The sequence below is a fragment of the Erpetoichthys calabaricus genome, chromosome 10 (genome assembly GCF_900747795.2).
Source record: "Erpetoichthys calabaricus chromosome 10, fErpCal1.3, whole genome shotgun sequence".
Taxonomy (NCBI): domain Eukaryota; kingdom Metazoa; phylum Chordata; class Cladistia; order Polypteriformes; family Polypteridae; genus Erpetoichthys; species Erpetoichthys calabaricus.
Genome location: NC_041403.2, coordinates 105,147,196 through 105,164,954, shown reverse-complemented (window position 1 = coordinate 105,164,954; position 17,759 = coordinate 105,147,196).

The window sequence follows — 17,759 nt, the reverse complement described above, 5'->3', positions numbered from 1 at the left end:
TCCTCTGAAGCCACTACCAGAAGCAGAGAATGGAGCACTAGAAGGTTGGGAAGCAGCACTGGATACCCTAAAGGCGGTCACTGGGTAAGAAATTCGAATATTTGGCAAAAGAAGGTTATGAGTCGCCATTGGACATTTTCAGTTTGAAAATGAATTCTGGATGGCTTCTGTTCAAGACCGGTGAATCCTTGGAGTGACTTTCCTGGGAGCACAGAGAGTGGTTCTAGACTTCAGAAAAAGGAAAGCTGTTTCTGTGCAGGAGAGAAATACCTGTTGCTAGAATCACACCACGACCACAGCCGTCATGCCATCAGTACCCAGATTTCTACCAGATCAGCAGCATCCGTGCCCTGGCTCAGAAAAGCTAAAAGTCAGCCTGACACCTGAACATCCACCTACAAAGCTTTCATCCACCACTACCAGTACAACTGTCATGGCTCTATGGCAATGCAGCACGGTGGATTTGCTGGAACACTAACTGCTAGAGGTGCATTTGGACAAAAGAGATCTGGTTCAGCACCACATCAACACAGGCAGTGCTGGTCCAATCTGTGCTTGACCAAACTGGCTGCTGCTTGCTAACGTCCGATAGCTGAAGAAAAGATCTGGGAAATTGCTGACGCTGGCCTAATTGAACTGTCTTCAAGCAAATGGTCCCTAGCAATCCTCGTCAAGAAAAAGCTAAATGCAGTCATCAAGCCAGACTCTTATCCACTGCCCTGTATAGACGATACTTTGGACCACCTAAATGGCTCCAGCTGATGCAGCTCCTTGGAGTTATGCAATGGCTACAGGCAAGTCAACACCATTCAATAATGGGTGCACAATTTTCATCTGCAGAACAAATTCCTCCTGTAAAACAACACTCATGCCTCATAAGCTTGAAAGTTCTGTATAGAAAAAATGTCTGCCTCATAGGCAGATGATCAATATGCTGCAAAATACTAAATCTGAACAAAAATATATTTATACAAACCTAAGCCTGCAAATATAACAGTAGCACGATAACTAATAAGATACACAATTCACCTAAGAAGAAACACAGATGTTGTGATTAGCACAGCTCTAACCTTTGGCCATCAGATTTTCACACCGGCTTTCTACAAATGAACATGGTTTCTTAATATACCTTTTTCTTGGGAAGCTGTTGATTTGTTTGTATACAGCAGGATCAGATACTGTGATGTTTTATTGTCCGACTTTTCAAATCCATAATTTACCAATCTATAGCTAATTGGAAACACTGCAGCAAAGATCATTACAGCATCTAAGAAGTATGACCACATACCTCCACTTGTTAAATCTTTGCTCTGTCTTTCATAATAAGTTTAAAGCTCCTGCTAAAATCTTAGTGTAACCTTACCTTATCATTTGTTATTGCCTACTAACTCCAAAAACTACATGGCAATATTATTAAGTAGTCCTGTTTAAAATTCCAAGGATGAATAAAATTACTTTAGGAGACACAGTCTTCTCTTTGTAGTGACCATGAAGGGTGCAATGATTTACCTACCAATTTTAGAGAGTCCCCATCATTCTCATACTTCATGATATTGTTGAAGTGATTATTTTGACATAGAGTACTCTTGTTAGAGCTACTTTTGAAGCTGTTGCCTACTGCTTTTCTTAATAATTGTATTTATAATTAGTAAAAGCATTGAATGAGTGTTACAAACGATTTAATTTTCTCTGTCTCTCTTCTTTTAGTACTGCTGTGGCACTCAGTCTTCTTTGGGTTGGATATTTGGTCACAAGCAAAAGACCTCTTTATTACAATTTCATGATATTCTTCTTGCATCTTTGTCATTTACTTGAACTGTGATACATTGTAGAATGTATGAGATTGAACTTGTACAGTTTGATTCTTAGAAATGAATTTTCATACTTTACTATTTTGAAACTAGTAAAAATGTGTGTGTGTATACTTATTATATTAGCGTTTTGCCGCATGTCACTCTGCTTTTTAGTGAAGCAATACAGTATCTGTAATATTTGCTGCTAATAAAGGGGCTGTGATCTCTTGCAAAATGGATATTTTATAAATGTGAAAAATGTCCTGAGCTTATAAGAGAAACAACAACAACTGCTACTACAACATTTATTTATATAGTACATTTTCCTACAAATTGTGTAGCTCAAAATGCTTTACAAGATGAAGAAAGAAAAGTTTATATGAAACAAAAATAAGATTAGGCCATGCTGAGTAACAAAGAAAAAAGTAAGGTCATATGGCCAGGAGGAGAATTTAAGAATACATTATGAATAAAGAATAACAAAATAGTGCCAGAATAAGGTCTATTACCCCATGACCCCTTTATTGCAATTTTTAATAAATAATAAATTTATACCTAAATTAGAATACGAATTAGGTACAAAATATAATGCCTTGGCTAACACCAGCAGGCTTGTGTATTGCAGACGGAAGGGCAAGAAAGAATAAATTTAATTCAAAACAATATCAAAATACGTTGATATTTAATGACTTAATAATGTGTATCTTAAATTGTAATTTAGCTCTACAGAGGCATTAATGATGATTGTGTTTAAGAAAGTTGGCTATTATAAAGTCAAAGTCAAAGTGAATTTTATTGTCATCTCAACCCATATACAAGTATACAGATAGACAAAATTGTGAAGCTCAGGGTCCACAGTGTAACAACATGATGTGCAAATAATAAATTAAAATTAGAATTAAAATTTAAATTTAAAATTAAAACACAAACAAGACAAAACATTGTGCAAAGACAAGACAAAGAAGTAGCAGCAATATTGATGTGTAAGATATGCAGTATAATAAATAAATAATAAATAATAGATATAGATAATACAGAAATTATCAGTGTATGATAATAGTTGTTTAAGACGTGTAAACAATGACAGGTCAGAATGTTTCACAGCAGAAGGATATCAAGAGTGTCAAAATACTTAAAGGTCAGTAGGAGATTTTCAGTTCTTGTCTCCATGCACTCTTGCCTTTGCAGGACAGTGGTTCGCATGTAGAAAAGTTCTGTTTTTAGAGGTGGTTGAGGCCGTGTGGAAGGTCCCAGGGGGCAGCCTGGTGTTAAGGAGACTAACAGCTTGGGGGTAAAAACTCTCCTGCAGCCTGGCAGATCTGGCTCTGATGCTGCAGTATCTTCTCTTGGATGGCAGAAGTGTGAAAACTCCATGTGAGGGGTGTAAGGGGTCCTGCACAATGGCTGCAGGCCTTGCGGACACTATGTTTGTAAAATATGTCCTGTAGTGAAGGGAGAGGCACCTCAATAATGTTCTCTGCTGTCTTCACTATCCTTTGCAGGCACTTGCGGTCAGATATGTTGCAGTTGTGATATAGCTGGTCAGAACACTCTCAATGGTGCCTCTGTAGAACATGGTGAGGATGGAAGGGGGAAGACGTGCTCACTTCAGTCGCCTCAGGAAGTGTAGTCTCTGCTGGGCTTTCTTGATTAGTGATGAGGTGTTGTGTCCACGTAAGTTCTTCAGTTATGTGCACACCAAGGAACTTGGTACTCCTAACAGTCTCCACATCTAAACCGTTGATGCTGAGTGGGATGTGGGCAGGACATGATTTTCTGAAGTCCCCAATTATCTCTTTTTTCTTGTTGACATTGAGAGATAGATTGTTGTCTTCACACCATGCAGACAGTCGTTCCACCTCATCTCTGTATGCTGTTTCATCATCCCTGCTTATCAGTCCCAGCACCGTTGTATCATCCGCAAACTTGATAATGTGGTTCGTGTTGTGCATGGTTGTGCAGTCATGAGTCAGCAGGGTGAACAGCAGTGGACTAAGCACGCAGCCCTGCGTGCTGCAGTGTTCAGTGTGATGATGCTGGAAGTGTTGTAGCCCATTCGAAATGACTAGGGCCTCTCTGTCAAGAAGTCCAGGATCCAATTGCAGATGGTGGTGTTCAGGCCCAACCTACTCAGTTTTACAACCAGCTTTTGAGGGATGATTGTGTTGAAGTATCCTGACATATGTGTCTTTTTTATCCAGATGTGTCAGGGAGAGGTGAAGGGCAGAGCATATGGCATCCTCAGTTGACCTGTTTGAGCGGTATGCAAACTGAAGAGGGTCAAGGGAGGCAGGGAGATTCGTCTTTATGTGTGACATGACTAACATTTCGAAGCACTTCATTATGATTGCCGTGAGTGCAACTGGTCGGTAGTCATTCAGGCATGTCACTGATGACTTCTTCGGCACTGGTATGATGGTGGTCGACTTGAAGCATGCTGGGACTGACGGCTGGCTCAGAGATGTGTTGAAGATGTCTGTGAGGACACCAGCCAGTTGACTGGCACATTCTTTGAGCACACAACCAGGTATGTTGTCAGGTCCTGCAGCCTTGCGTGGATTGACTCTGGATAGAGTCCTCTTCGTGTCAGTTATGGAGAGACAGAGTACCTGGTCAGTGGAAGGAGGTGTTGCTTTTCTCGCAGGCTCTTTGTTCTGCGCCTCAAGCCTATAAGTCACCACACTGTAATATCTAATGTTATAAAACAATTAAGAGGTGTATCTGAATGGCAGAATAACACAAAACCTTTCTCTTACCCTGTGGACTGTTAAAAAGTGGCAAGCCAGTGTTATTTTATGTTTATGATCAATTTGTCTGGTCTACTGGGTCAATGCTGTATACCTTTACTTATGTGATGTAGTGTGGAATTACAATTTGCTATAATATAGAACCTAATTTTCAATTAATTTGTACCATTGTCTACTACAGGATTTTTGGTACCTGCTGTTTCACAGCATACAATGGATTTAACATCACTCTGTGATCTGATTTGAAGTAACATTTAATCAAATACCTGTTTTTAAAAATGTGAGTTAACTTGAAATCACTCATTTTGTGCTGTAACGTTTTGTAGGAATACTTGTGGTTAAAGATTGAGATGGGAACAGAAGGAAAACAGTGTTGATCTTTGTATGCAGTGAAATAGCTATGGCTTGGTGTAATAGAATTCCCTGAGGACGTTTTTATGAATGGAGTCACTAGGAAAGGTGTGGTAATTGTCTTGAAATATAAAGTTGTAACCATGCATACAATCTAGAGATTACGCTTTAATTGCCAGAGATGATGGGAGAAGGTGTTGCAGGGGGTGAGATTGTAATAAATGTGGAGTTGGCCTAATTAACCAATGGGAACAAGATGGCTTGTTAATAGCTGCTTGAGGTACAACAGCGCCTCATGTGGTTGGCATGAAGACACCTGGGTGCCATAACAGAAACATCTGAAGAGTGCCAGCCGACTCTGCTAATGGTTTTGATGCTAAGTTTGTTTTGTAGTTAAGGAAAGGTTAATTAGTTTTGTGCTTTAGTTGTCTAATGATTGCTTATTTATAAGGCCTAGTATTTTCAACTTGTTTTGGTCAATTTTTGTAGATATGCAGGTGATAGGTGTAACAGAGCAAGATGCAGAGGACAGAAAGATATGGAAGAAGATGATCAGCTGTGGCAACCCCTAACGGGAGCAGCCGAAAGAAGAAGAAGAAATCTTGTAACACTTGTTTAAAATCAAATCCCAAACTGACATTGATTCAGTTATGTTTAACTTGTTAGGAAATCGTTTTGGATAAAAGCAACTGCTAAGTGAATAAATGTAAATTTAAAATGTACAGTAAATGGTTAATCACAGGTACTTCACTGTTATGAGCTGCAAGAGGCTAATTTGAAATAATAAGTGAAGAACTCAAAGAACTGGGAAAAACTAATATTTCTGGTAAAAATTATATACATTGTAAGACATAATTCCTGCCTTATGAAAAGTCCTTTTTCTGAATAACTGAAAAATCTGAATAAATGTTTTGCAGAATTTTTTTATGCAAAAACTTGAATATTAATTATTTATATAAAGTTGGGCATGTGGAGTAACGTCAAACGTTGATAACTGTGCCATTTCTAATAAACAAAATGGCAGGACCTATGAAAAACATCCAAAAATCAATAATAAAAAAATGTGAAATGTGAATCAAAACAACCCAAAATGTACAAAAAACAAATTTAGGTACCAAAAACTGAATTCAGTTAGTAGGACAAGTATGACATTTTGTGATGGAGCAAAAGAATACTATGGAAGGAATAAGCCAGCCTGTAACTAGACATGATAAACCCTTTTCTTCTGCTTAAGAATTAAGTAATATCATCACTGTATCCATCTTCCTAACCTGTTTCATCCTGAGAGGATTCGCTGGGCAGCTGGTGTCTGTCCCCAGCAGGCACAATGTGCAAGGCAGAAACACTTTCTGGATTGGGTGCCAGTTCATCACAGGGTGAACACACACACACACACACACACATCAGGAGCCAATTTAAGACCAACAATACACCTACATGTCTTTGGACTAAGGGAGGAAACTGCAGAATCTTGAGGAAGCCCATGAGGACACTGGAAGAACATAAAAGCTCCACACAGGAAGGACCTGGCACGTAACCCTGATCTCCTTGTTTTGAGGCAGCACTGGTACCTCTGTGCCACCATCCACCACCTTTAATTAATATCACATTTTTGTTTCTGGAGAGCTGCACGGAGGTTCTATTTGTGAAATCAATATTTTCAGTTGCCCGTTTCAGAGCAAAGCAAAATTGTTTCCAAATTGGATGAAACAGTTATTTTCCAACCGGTTAGTCCTGAACAGGGTGGCAGGGGGGTTTTGGACCCTATGCCAGATAAATCAGGGTGCAAGGCAGGAACAAACCCTGGACAGGGCTTCAGTTCATCGCAGGGTGAACACACACACACACACATACAGCCAATTTAGGATTGTCAGCTCACCTAACCTACTTGTCATTGGACTCTGGGAGGAAACCCACACAGACACAGGGACAACATGCAAACTCCACGTAGGGAGGACCAGGGATGTGAACCCTGGTTTCCTTACTATGAAGTGGCAACGATACTACTGCACCACTGTGCTACCCTAAGGTGAAAAAATCAGCTAAAAATTATTTTTAATACATGAGAGATCTACAGGTTAACACAAAAATGTACAATCCTGAGCCCTCCAACAACCCATATGAAATAAGTCAAGAGTAAATGAATAGGTATGGGACTGTGAGAAGATAAAACTACCTGCTGCCATTAAAATGGAATAGAGAATTGCTCTGAGCAAATATACAATCTATAAAGATGGTGTCAATCTAAGTGTGTTGTACAGTATATACTAATGCTGACAAAACCAGCATTAGTGCCAATACATTTATTTGTCCTTTGTCCAAAGCAACTTACAACATTCATAAGACAATTGGGTATATTTCTTTTAGTTTACCAACTGGAGCACAGGCAGGTCAAGTGACTTCCTCAGGGAAGCACAGTGGTGTCAGTAGTGAGACTTTAACCCCCAACCTCAAGGGTTGAAGTCTAAAACCTTAACCACTACACCACACTGCCTTCCAATGGCAGTTTAAAATGACCAAAGTCACTTTGTCATTAGTTTCAGCTGACCAGATGTCCTTTGTTTTGGAGGACAGATTCATTTATCAGTAATGTGTCCTGTTCTTTTTATTCATCACGTCCTGTAATTTAGCTAAATGTCCCTTAATTTATAAAAATGTCTTGTTTGTCCTGCTTTTAGCCAATGGGGATTCCCCGCTCTTCAGTTCTGTTGACATTTTAACAAGGCATATGAATCTCCATAGTTGAGCACTCTTCGATTTCAAATAAATTTTCATAAGTCACTCTTCTATTTTTAAATTGCATCTGCCACACTCTCTGGATTAACATTTGATTCAAATCTGGTCAGCCTGTGATAAGTCTACTGGTAAATGATAATCACAGCAGGGAACACTGAATGAAACCAGTTAGTAGTTTTTTTTTTACTTAGAAAGCTGACAGGTTATGGGATGACTTGAAATCCTTATTTTCAATAACAGGTTGCAATATAGCAGATCAAAAATTCAGAGGTAAAGGGAGATTGACCAGAATTTTCAATACTTCCAGTATGGTCAACCAAGGAAACAGGTCTACCTCTTTTGCACTGTAATTCCAAGAAAACCTTATCTTACTAATGATGACCCCCATTTCCTTTTAAATTTCGAATTTCAGCTATTAGCTTCAGAATGGCATTTTAGAATGATAAGTGAAGTGAAAAAAGTATACAGTAGTTGGAAAGCTCTATTTTTAGTGTATCAAGCATATTAAATGTTGACAAGTGACTGCTCCTCTCTGAGTCAAATAAGTGCAATAGCAAGGCGAACATGGACAGAGTCAGATGTGTTTATGGAAGTGTAAATACTGTATCTGTATGGCAGTTGTTGCCATGGCTATAACTCTGAGTGTTTTTAACGTGTTTCAAGTGTTACATTTAATTTTATATGTGATTTTATGTTGATGCCAAAACAAATTTTCATCTTCTTGGATTTATAATAATAAAAAAAAAATATTCTATTGCATTAGTTTATCTGAATTTGTGAAATATTACTATTCTATACATTTTTTTTGTTTTAGAAATTCATATGCTTATTAATAAAGAAACTTTCTAAAAAATCATGTCTAATTGAATAATTTTAGAATTCAGTGAATATGAAAAATAGGCTTAAAGCACACGACAGATTATCCTTCTAATGGATTAACTATGCTGTTCATTGTGGGATGTGAAATTTAGAAAATGGGTTAGTATATGCCACCTCAAAAATCATAGCATACTGCACTCTATTGTTACTTGAGTGACCATTTTATTGTGGTTACCTTTAGCAATAGGAATGATCTGTCTGTCTGTTAACAGTTCATTTATGACAATAGCACATGCTAAATCTCACCCAGAAGAGTCAGGCATCATACGAGTATACAACACAAACACTTTTTAGTTTGAGTTTGTAAAGCTCTCTAGACTTAATTATTATTATTAAGAAGTTGTTGTTTGTTAGTGTAGAAATATTGTTTTCTCATCACATTATACATCGGTAGGATAATAAATAACTATAGTACAGAATAAAAAACAAGTAAAACTAGACTGAAAAAATATGGCCGTCTTGTTGTAACACTTGCATTTTTCATATAAATAATGATACATCAACATGTCCAGTCAACATTTTGATGTCCTCTATTGTTATTTCAGCATTTTTTTTAAATTACGTTGGCTTCTGCAGCTTTTTCTACTTAATTTGAAATTGCCACTCACACATAAGATATAAGATTAAAATAATACAAAATCAATTTTAGCAGACTTGTTTGGGCGTGCTTTGCAGGCTGGCTGTTTATGGAAAAACACAGTAATTGTCCCAGCCCTGAAGAACATCAGAACAAAGGAAATGAATGATCTAAGCCCACTTACTCCATCTTAAGTACCAATGAAGTGTTTTGATCAGATTCTGAAAAAAAAACAATTGCTTTGGGAGGTTACACCCTTCTTATACCCAAACTAATATATTTTTAAAACAGCAAAAGGCACTGAATAGAACCTCTTAATTATTGTAAAGGGCATATCTGAAAATTAGAAACAAACCCAAAATCTAGCCAAGATAACTATTTTCAGCACTCTTCATCAAATCAAATTGTGATGCTTGAGAAGTTCTTAGTATTTGGGGTAACTCAAAAACTAATTCAATATTTGTACAATTAGATGAAAAAAAAAAATTCGGACTTAAGCATCAGTAGGCTTTGCACCCTAGGATCCAAGTTACCCGAACTATTCTATAACATTTAATTATTTACTACTCTGATGCTGATATTTCTGATCATAAAATAGGTCATTACAATAGCAACTGATGAGAAGAATTCATAATTGCAGAATCTGAGGGTTCCTCTAGAGTGCCTCTTTCTCTTGCACAATTTGACTCAAAAACTTATCAGCACATCATTGTCTCGTAACAGGCCTAAGTTTAGAGTTTGCTATTTTTCCGTCCAGCTATTTTAGCTCTAGACCATCCTCAAAAAACTGTGACACACAGACAGATACACACCCGTCATCGAGATATCGATGTTTCCGGTATCAGGGACCCTAAAACATCGAGATCTGTCGAAAACTGGAGAACGATATTTTTGACTACTCTAAAGCTTGTGCTCCTTCCCCATAGACGATGTGTTAAGGTGGCTGGGGGACAGAAGGCAAAAAAGATGTTAGGAGGGAAAAGATTGCACATAACATCTATAATCATAATCTGAGAACTTATTAGAAGAGTCACATCTTAAAAATAGTTTTAAATTTGTATTATTACCATTGTTATTTATATGTACTCATTTATTGTTCTTGTTATCCAACTGCTATGTTGCACATTTTTACGCTCTGTTATTTGTACTTACTGGAAGATGACCAAAGCAGTGGATCTGACTTTGGTGGTTGTGGCCCTTAAAGAAGAAGTACAGGTGTTGCTGTGAAGATGGGCAACCAGAAGACTCAGTTCACTGAGTTGGAGGCTCATCTAACAGCCCAGATGGTGCTCCAAGATAACTGAGCATTGGGCCCCTCCCACGTATTAGTGCCATTTCAACCTATGGATGATGAGTGAACTTACCTCTTAATCTTTGTATGAATAGCCACCCAGCATCACTGGGAACATGAAGATTGGGTGTACATACTGTCCCCTTTAATTATGGGCTAGGCTCAGAAGACTTATTGTGACCTTGATGAGCAAGCTGCAGGGGATTACAATAATTCGTAAACGTGCTATGGCATGAATTTGGACTTGTAAGCGAGGCAATGTTGTGAGTGACAATTTAGTACAGACTAGCCAGCATGCTCACAGGCATACCAGCTGTGGAGAAATCTCAGGACCTGGCTAAAGCCTGGGACTATCACCACACAGCAGGTGGTGGAAGTAGTCGCCTGCAACTACCTGGTACACTTGCTTCCCAAGTTTCTCGCCCAACAGGTCCACTGGCAAATGTGGAAAAATATGGACCAATGAATGTCTCTGAGTAGCCAAGCAAGTTGAGGGTATGGAACAGCACCGCAGGCCTGAAGAGATTGTGGCCAATGAACTGAGCCCAGCCAGCAAGAGGTGTGGCGGTAGAAAATGCTTGCCATGGCTCTGATGTAAAATCCCCTTGATCCTGTCATACTAAGGAAAACTACAGAACTACAGAAAGATACTACACCCACCTGTGGTTAAAATGGACCTTCCTGTAGATGGTGAAACTCTATCTAATGTTGTCTCCACACTATGTATTATCCAGATTCCCCACCTCTACGAAGGACGTCAACAGGACACCACGGGCCCAGACTCCACCCCGGGAGATCACTTCAGATCCTCTTTCTAAGTTACATTTTCAATTTTGGCAATTGCCGTCCTCATTTAAATGGGAACAGTGGATGATTCCCTTAAATTTGCTAAATATACAGTTGTATTGTTATATTGTGTAGCAGAAGATGATGGGGAGGTGAGGTCCTTGTTGCTAGTTCTGAAAAACTACCAGTGGCAGGTTTGCAGGCTGATACATACACATGTCATAGGATTCCACCTTGGCCCTGATAAAACATCAGAGAAAAATTAAACTCAGAATCTGCTGGCCCGAAGTAAATGAAGAGGTACATTACTTTGGTGCACTACTTTGTGAATGGAATGTCAATTACGACAGATTCCATGTAAGGATTGTTCCTTTAATAGACATCCTTTTTGAGCAGAATAGGGTTGATATTGGTGGTCCATTCAATCCCTCTGCCCAAAGATATAAATATATTCTGGTCCTCAAATATTATGGTACGCAATATCTAGAGGCTACTCCTTTGCGACAAGCCACCTTGAAAAGTATCACCCGGAAGTTAGTGGGAATCTTTTCACATGTTGGCATCCAAAAAGAAGTCCTTATGGAGCAAGGGATACATTTTACTTTCAACATGTTCAGGCACGTTGCCAAGGTACTCCAGGCAAAACATTTAAAGACCACAGTATGCCATCTAACGGTCTTGTAGAGCGGTTTAATCAGACACTCAAACAAATGCTGGGCAAGGTATTCAGCAAGGACGAGGAATTGGGATCAGTTACTCCATCCCATATTATTTGCTTCTTGGGAAGTCCCATAAGCCTCCGCAAGGTTCACCCCTTTGAACTACTATGCAGAAAACAACCCCTGAAGTTTATCAGATATCATAAAGATTAGGCTTCCACCAGTATTCTTGAGTATATTGTGCAATTATATACAATAGATTTGACAAACTTTGGTCTATTCTTAAAGAAAACATGGAACATGCACAAGCAGCACAGGCCCACCTTTATAACCAAAGCTCAACCCTTCATGAATTCAATAATGGTGATCAACTCATGTTGCTCATGACATCTTATTCCACATTGTTAGCTCATTGGCAAGGGCCCCATGAGATTAAAGAAAGAAAAGGATTGGTCAATTATTGGTGAAACAACCTAATCGTCGACCAACTGAATGAACATATCATGTTAACTTGCTGAAACCATGGAAAAAAAAAGAGACCTTGACTCTTACTCCAGGCAGCCACACCCTCTCTTTGTCCAATGGGAAAATATAAACTTTGGACCCAATCTACAATATCTCCCAAACAACGACTTCAACTAGAAGAAGCCATTTAGTCTGCCCGGAGAGTCTTCTTCTTCTTTGCATTTCGGCTGTTCCTGTTAGGGGTTGTCACAGTGGATCATCTGTTGTCATATTTTTCATGTCCTCTGCTTCTTGCTCTGTCAAACCCACCTCTCTCACCACATCCATAAACCTCTTTTTAGGCATTCCTCTTTTCCTCTTGCATGGAAGCTCTATCCTTAGCATCCTTCTTCCAATATATCCAGCATCTCTCCTTTGCACATGTCCAAGCCAACACAATTTTGACTCTCTGGCTTTGTCTCCAAACAGTCCAACCCGAGCTGACTGTCTAATGTACACATTTCTAATTCTGTCCATCCTTATCACGCCCAATGCAAATCTTAACATCTTTAACTCTGTCACCTCCAGCTCTGTCTCCTGTCTTTTCGTTAGTGCCACCGTCTCCAAACCATATAACATAGCTGGTCTCACTACTGTCTTGTAGACCCTCCCTTTCACTCTTGCTGGTACCCGTCTATCTCAAATCACTCCTGGCAATCTTCTCCACTCACTCCACCATGCCTGCACTCTCTTCTTCACCTCTCTTCCACACTATCCATTACTCTTTACTGTTGATTCTAAGTATTTAAACTAATCCGTCTTTGCCAACTTTACTCCCTGTATCCTCACCATTCCACTGACCTCCCTCTCATTTACACACATGTATTCAGTCTTGTTCCTACTGACCCCCATTCCTCTCCTCTCTAGGGCATATCTCCACCTCTCCTTTGTCTCCTCATTCTGCTCTCTACTCTCGTTACAGATCACAATGTCATCTGCAAACATCATAAACCACAGGGACTCCTGTCTAATCTCGTCTGTCAACCTATCCATCACCATTGCAAATAAAGACCTCAGAGCTGATCACTGATGTAATCCCATCACCGCCTTGAACACATCCATCACTCCTACTGCAGATCTCGCCGCTGTCACACTTCCCTCCTACATATCCTGTACCACTCTTACATATTTATCTGCCACTCCTGACTTCCTCATACAATACCACAGCTCATCTCTAGGCATCATGTCATATGCTTTCTCCAAGTCCACAAAGACACAATGCATCTCCTTCTGACCTGTAGTTACTACAGTGCTGTACATTGCCCTTATTCTTAAAAATCAGTACCAGTACACTTCTTCTCCTCTCCTCAGGCATCCTTTCACTTTCCAAGATTGCATTAAACAATCTAGTTAAAAACTCCACTTCCATTTCTGCTAAATGTCTCCATGTTTCCACAGGTAAGCCATCTGGACCAACAAGCCTTCCCGTTCTTCATCCTCTTCATAGCTGTCCTTACTTCCTCCTTGTTAATCCATTGCATTTCCTGATTCACTATCTCCACATCATCAAACCTTCTCTCTTTCTCATTCTCTTCGTGCATTAACCTTTCAAAGTATTCTTTTCATCTATTCAACACAATCTCCTTGCTTGTGAGTATATTACTCTAACCTGCTTCTCATCTTCCCCAGCTCGGTTCCTACGCCTAGCCAATCGGCACAGGTCCTTTTCTCCCTCCTTAGTGTCCAACCTCTCATGCAACTCATTACACGCCTTACCTTTAGCCTTTGCCACATCTCTCTTCACCTTATGACTTATCTAATTGTACTCCTGTCTACTTTCTTCATCGCTCTGATTATCCCACTTCTTCTTCACCAGCCTCTTTCTCTGTATACTCTTGTGTACTTCCCCATTCAATCACCAGGTTTCCATGTACTCTTACCTCTGTCTAGATGTCACATCAAGCACCCTTTTAGATGTTACCCTTACCACTTCTGCTGTAGTTGCCCAGCTATCTTGTAACTCTTCACTGCCACCCAGTGTTCGTCTTACCTCCTACGTGAACTCCACCTTACAGTCTTTCTTTTTCAACATCCATCATTTGATTCTTGGCTCTGCCCTCACTCTCCTCCTCTTCTTGATCTCCAATGTCATCCTGTGGACCACCATACTATGCTGTCTAACTACTTCCCCTGTCACCACTTTGCTGTCTCCAATGCCCTTCAGACTGATTTTCCTGTATAGGATATAATCTACCTGTGTGCATCTTCCTCCACTCTTGTATGTCACCCTGTGTTCCCCCCTCTTCTTAAAATATGAATTTACAACAACCGTGTCCATCCTTTTCACAAAATCCACTATCATTTGGCCATCTTCATTTCTCTCCTTGACACCATACCTACCCATCACCTCCTCATCCCCTCTGTTCCCTTCATCAACATGTTATTGAAATTTTCTCCAATCACCACTCTCTCTCCATTGAGGTACACTCTACACCACTTCATCCAGCTAACTCTAGACATCTTCTTCCTCATCCACTGCACACCCAATTTGCATGGCAAATGCACTAACAACATTCATCATCACACCTTCAATTTCCAGCTTCATAATCATCACTCTGACACTCTTTTCACTTCCAAAACAATCTTCACATATTGTTCCTTCAAGATGACCCCTACCCCATTTCTCCTTCCGTCCACACCATGGTAGAATAATTTGAATCCGCCTTCGATACACCTGGCCTTACTCCTTTCATTTAGTCTCTTGCACAAACCAACTATATAAACCTTCCTTCTCTCCATCATATCGGCCAACTCTTTCCCTTTACCAGTCATACTGCCAACATTCAAAGTTCCTACCCTCACTTCCACTCTCCTACTCTTCCTCTTGACACATCTTCCCCCTCTTCTTCTTCAACAGTAGCTCAGCTTCCCCTAGCACCCCATTGATTAACAGTACTGGTGGTGGCTGTTGTTAATTTGGGCCTTGTTTGATCCGGTATGGAAATCTGTATTGTTGTCCGCATATTGATCTGGCAAAATTTTACACTAGATGCCCTTCATGACTTAACCCTCCCACATTTTTCCAGGCTGGGGACTGGCACACACTCGACTTTGTGCATCCACCTGTGGCTAGGGCGATGTACATCTACCACTTTTGAGAGCAGTTAATGAAAAACCAGGTAGGACCGTTTTCATTGCTCATGACATTGTCAATGAGTAGTTCTCAAAGAACACCCATAATAATACCTGGAAGGATAAAGAGCAGAAGGGGAGCTTGAGATCAAACAAATTCTGGAGTTTGATGTCATTGAGGTGAGTTTTAGTCCCTGGTCTAGCCCAATAATTTTGGCCACCCAAAGCCAGACATCAGTTGGCACTTTTTGCAATAACTTCTGCTGGCTTAATCAAGTCTCCCCATTTGAAACTTACCCAATGCCATGAACAAGATGAGCTTCTCAAGCGACTCAGGAAACACTTAACATGACAATAAAAGTACTGGCAAATTCCTTTAATGGAATACACCAAGGAAAACACAACATTTCATATTCCCAGTGGACACAGGCAATATTGGGTCCTCCCTTTTGGGTTTCATGGGGCACTGGCTACTTTCCAACATCTGGTGGATAAAATGTTACAACCCCATTACTCTTATAGTGCTGCCTACCTGGATGAATGTTGTCATCTTTTCTGGCACATGGAAGGAACACATACAGTATAATTGTCCTTCTCACACTTGGTAAAGCTGGACTCTGGATAAATCAAAAAAAATTGTTATTTTAGGTTAACAAAGGCCAAATATTTGGGCTACGTGGTAGTGGGGGATGGTGGGGGTTGGCACAAATTGTCCACAGTGTTCTAAAGTTTCTGCAATCTTACATTGGTCCTGACCCAGAATCAAGCAGCAGGTACAGACCTTTTTAGGCCTAATGGAAAACTGCTGCTGGTTCAAGTCCTGATTTTCTGGAAGAGCCATGCCCTTGATAAATTAAACAAAAAAGCGTGCTCCAATAATCCATGTAATAAAGAAATGGAGACTGTATTTCATGACCTTAAGCAGGCGGCTGTCAAGTCAGAAACTGCTTTGATGTCTCCAGATTTTTCTCTCCCTTTTGTTCTCCAGACTGATGCTTCAGACATACTGTAGGTCTTGGTGCCGTGTTGAGACAGAGTGCCAATGGTGTTGAACACCCAATAATGTATCTAAGCCAGAAGCTATTAGACCATAAAACCAAGTATACAGAAGTGAAATGGGAAGCCCTGGCAAGTACATGGGATAGGGTTAGGTACTACCTACTCAGCCATGAATCCACTCTTGTTATGGACCATTCTCCTTTACAGTGGATGCCCTTACACAAGTCAAATCCACGCATCACAAGATTAGTTTTAGACCTTCAGCCATATAAATCCAAGGTTCAACATCGCCAAGGATCCATCCACACCAACGCCAATGCTCCCTCTCATGTATATGACCTTTCGGTTCAGTTCACCCTATCCAATGGGTCTGGGCTGAGGGTGGACATGTTGCACATATATGATTTGTGAGACAACTTGAGGGCTAGTAGCATTGGTTGGTACTGTTGAATAATGCTTCTCTTAATCTCTCCTTAACAGATCTGACAATAGCAACAGTGATGTCACATCTGGGTCACAGTCCTCTGACCCTGCCTCTTCTGCTTTGACCTCCTATAAACATTTCCACGACTATCTTGGACCATTCTATGTTTTCACTCTTCTCTGAAAAGATATCTCTTGTTGTTTTTGCACTTTTTACAATTTACTTGTATACTGGGTTCACCTTCGAGGTGCCCCAATTCTCTCTGTGCTTTTCTTACCACACATTTAAAAAAATGCTTAGACTCTCAAGAAGACAGTCAACAGGCCAACCAAGTCCATCATTACAGTACTTAGTGCAATGAATTCCAATATTGAGGATTATGGTGGAACATGCCATTATTAATGGCATCCATTTTGAGGTATGTATCCAAAATCACAAGGGAAAATGTATTCAAAAAAGAAGCAACCAATGCATGATACAGGTGAAAAACTTAAAAACAGCAAGAAATAATATAAACAGTATCACCAGTAACTGCATCAAATGAGTATTATATTGGGTTTTCAGTCTTTTTTAAAATAATGAAAACAGTGAAAAATCTTTTCTACCAGAAATATAATTTCAGGGGTCGAAACCCATAGACAGACGCCCTTCCTGCTACAATAGTTTTTCTTTTCATCATAGGAATTTTAAGCCAACACCTTGTGATAAGAAATATGTAGTATAGTAATTAAAAACATTTGAAGAAGGGGTAAGGCATTAATTATATTACACATAAAAATAACAGTTTGAAATAAGGCTTGGATTTCACTGTTAGAGATCTGAAATAGAGATCTGCAGTTTTCTACAATGCTGTGTTAGGCTGTGATAATTCTGTAGTGAATTCACCTTTAGATATGCACTGTATTAGCATTATAATAACTATCCACAGTTTTACTAAAAAA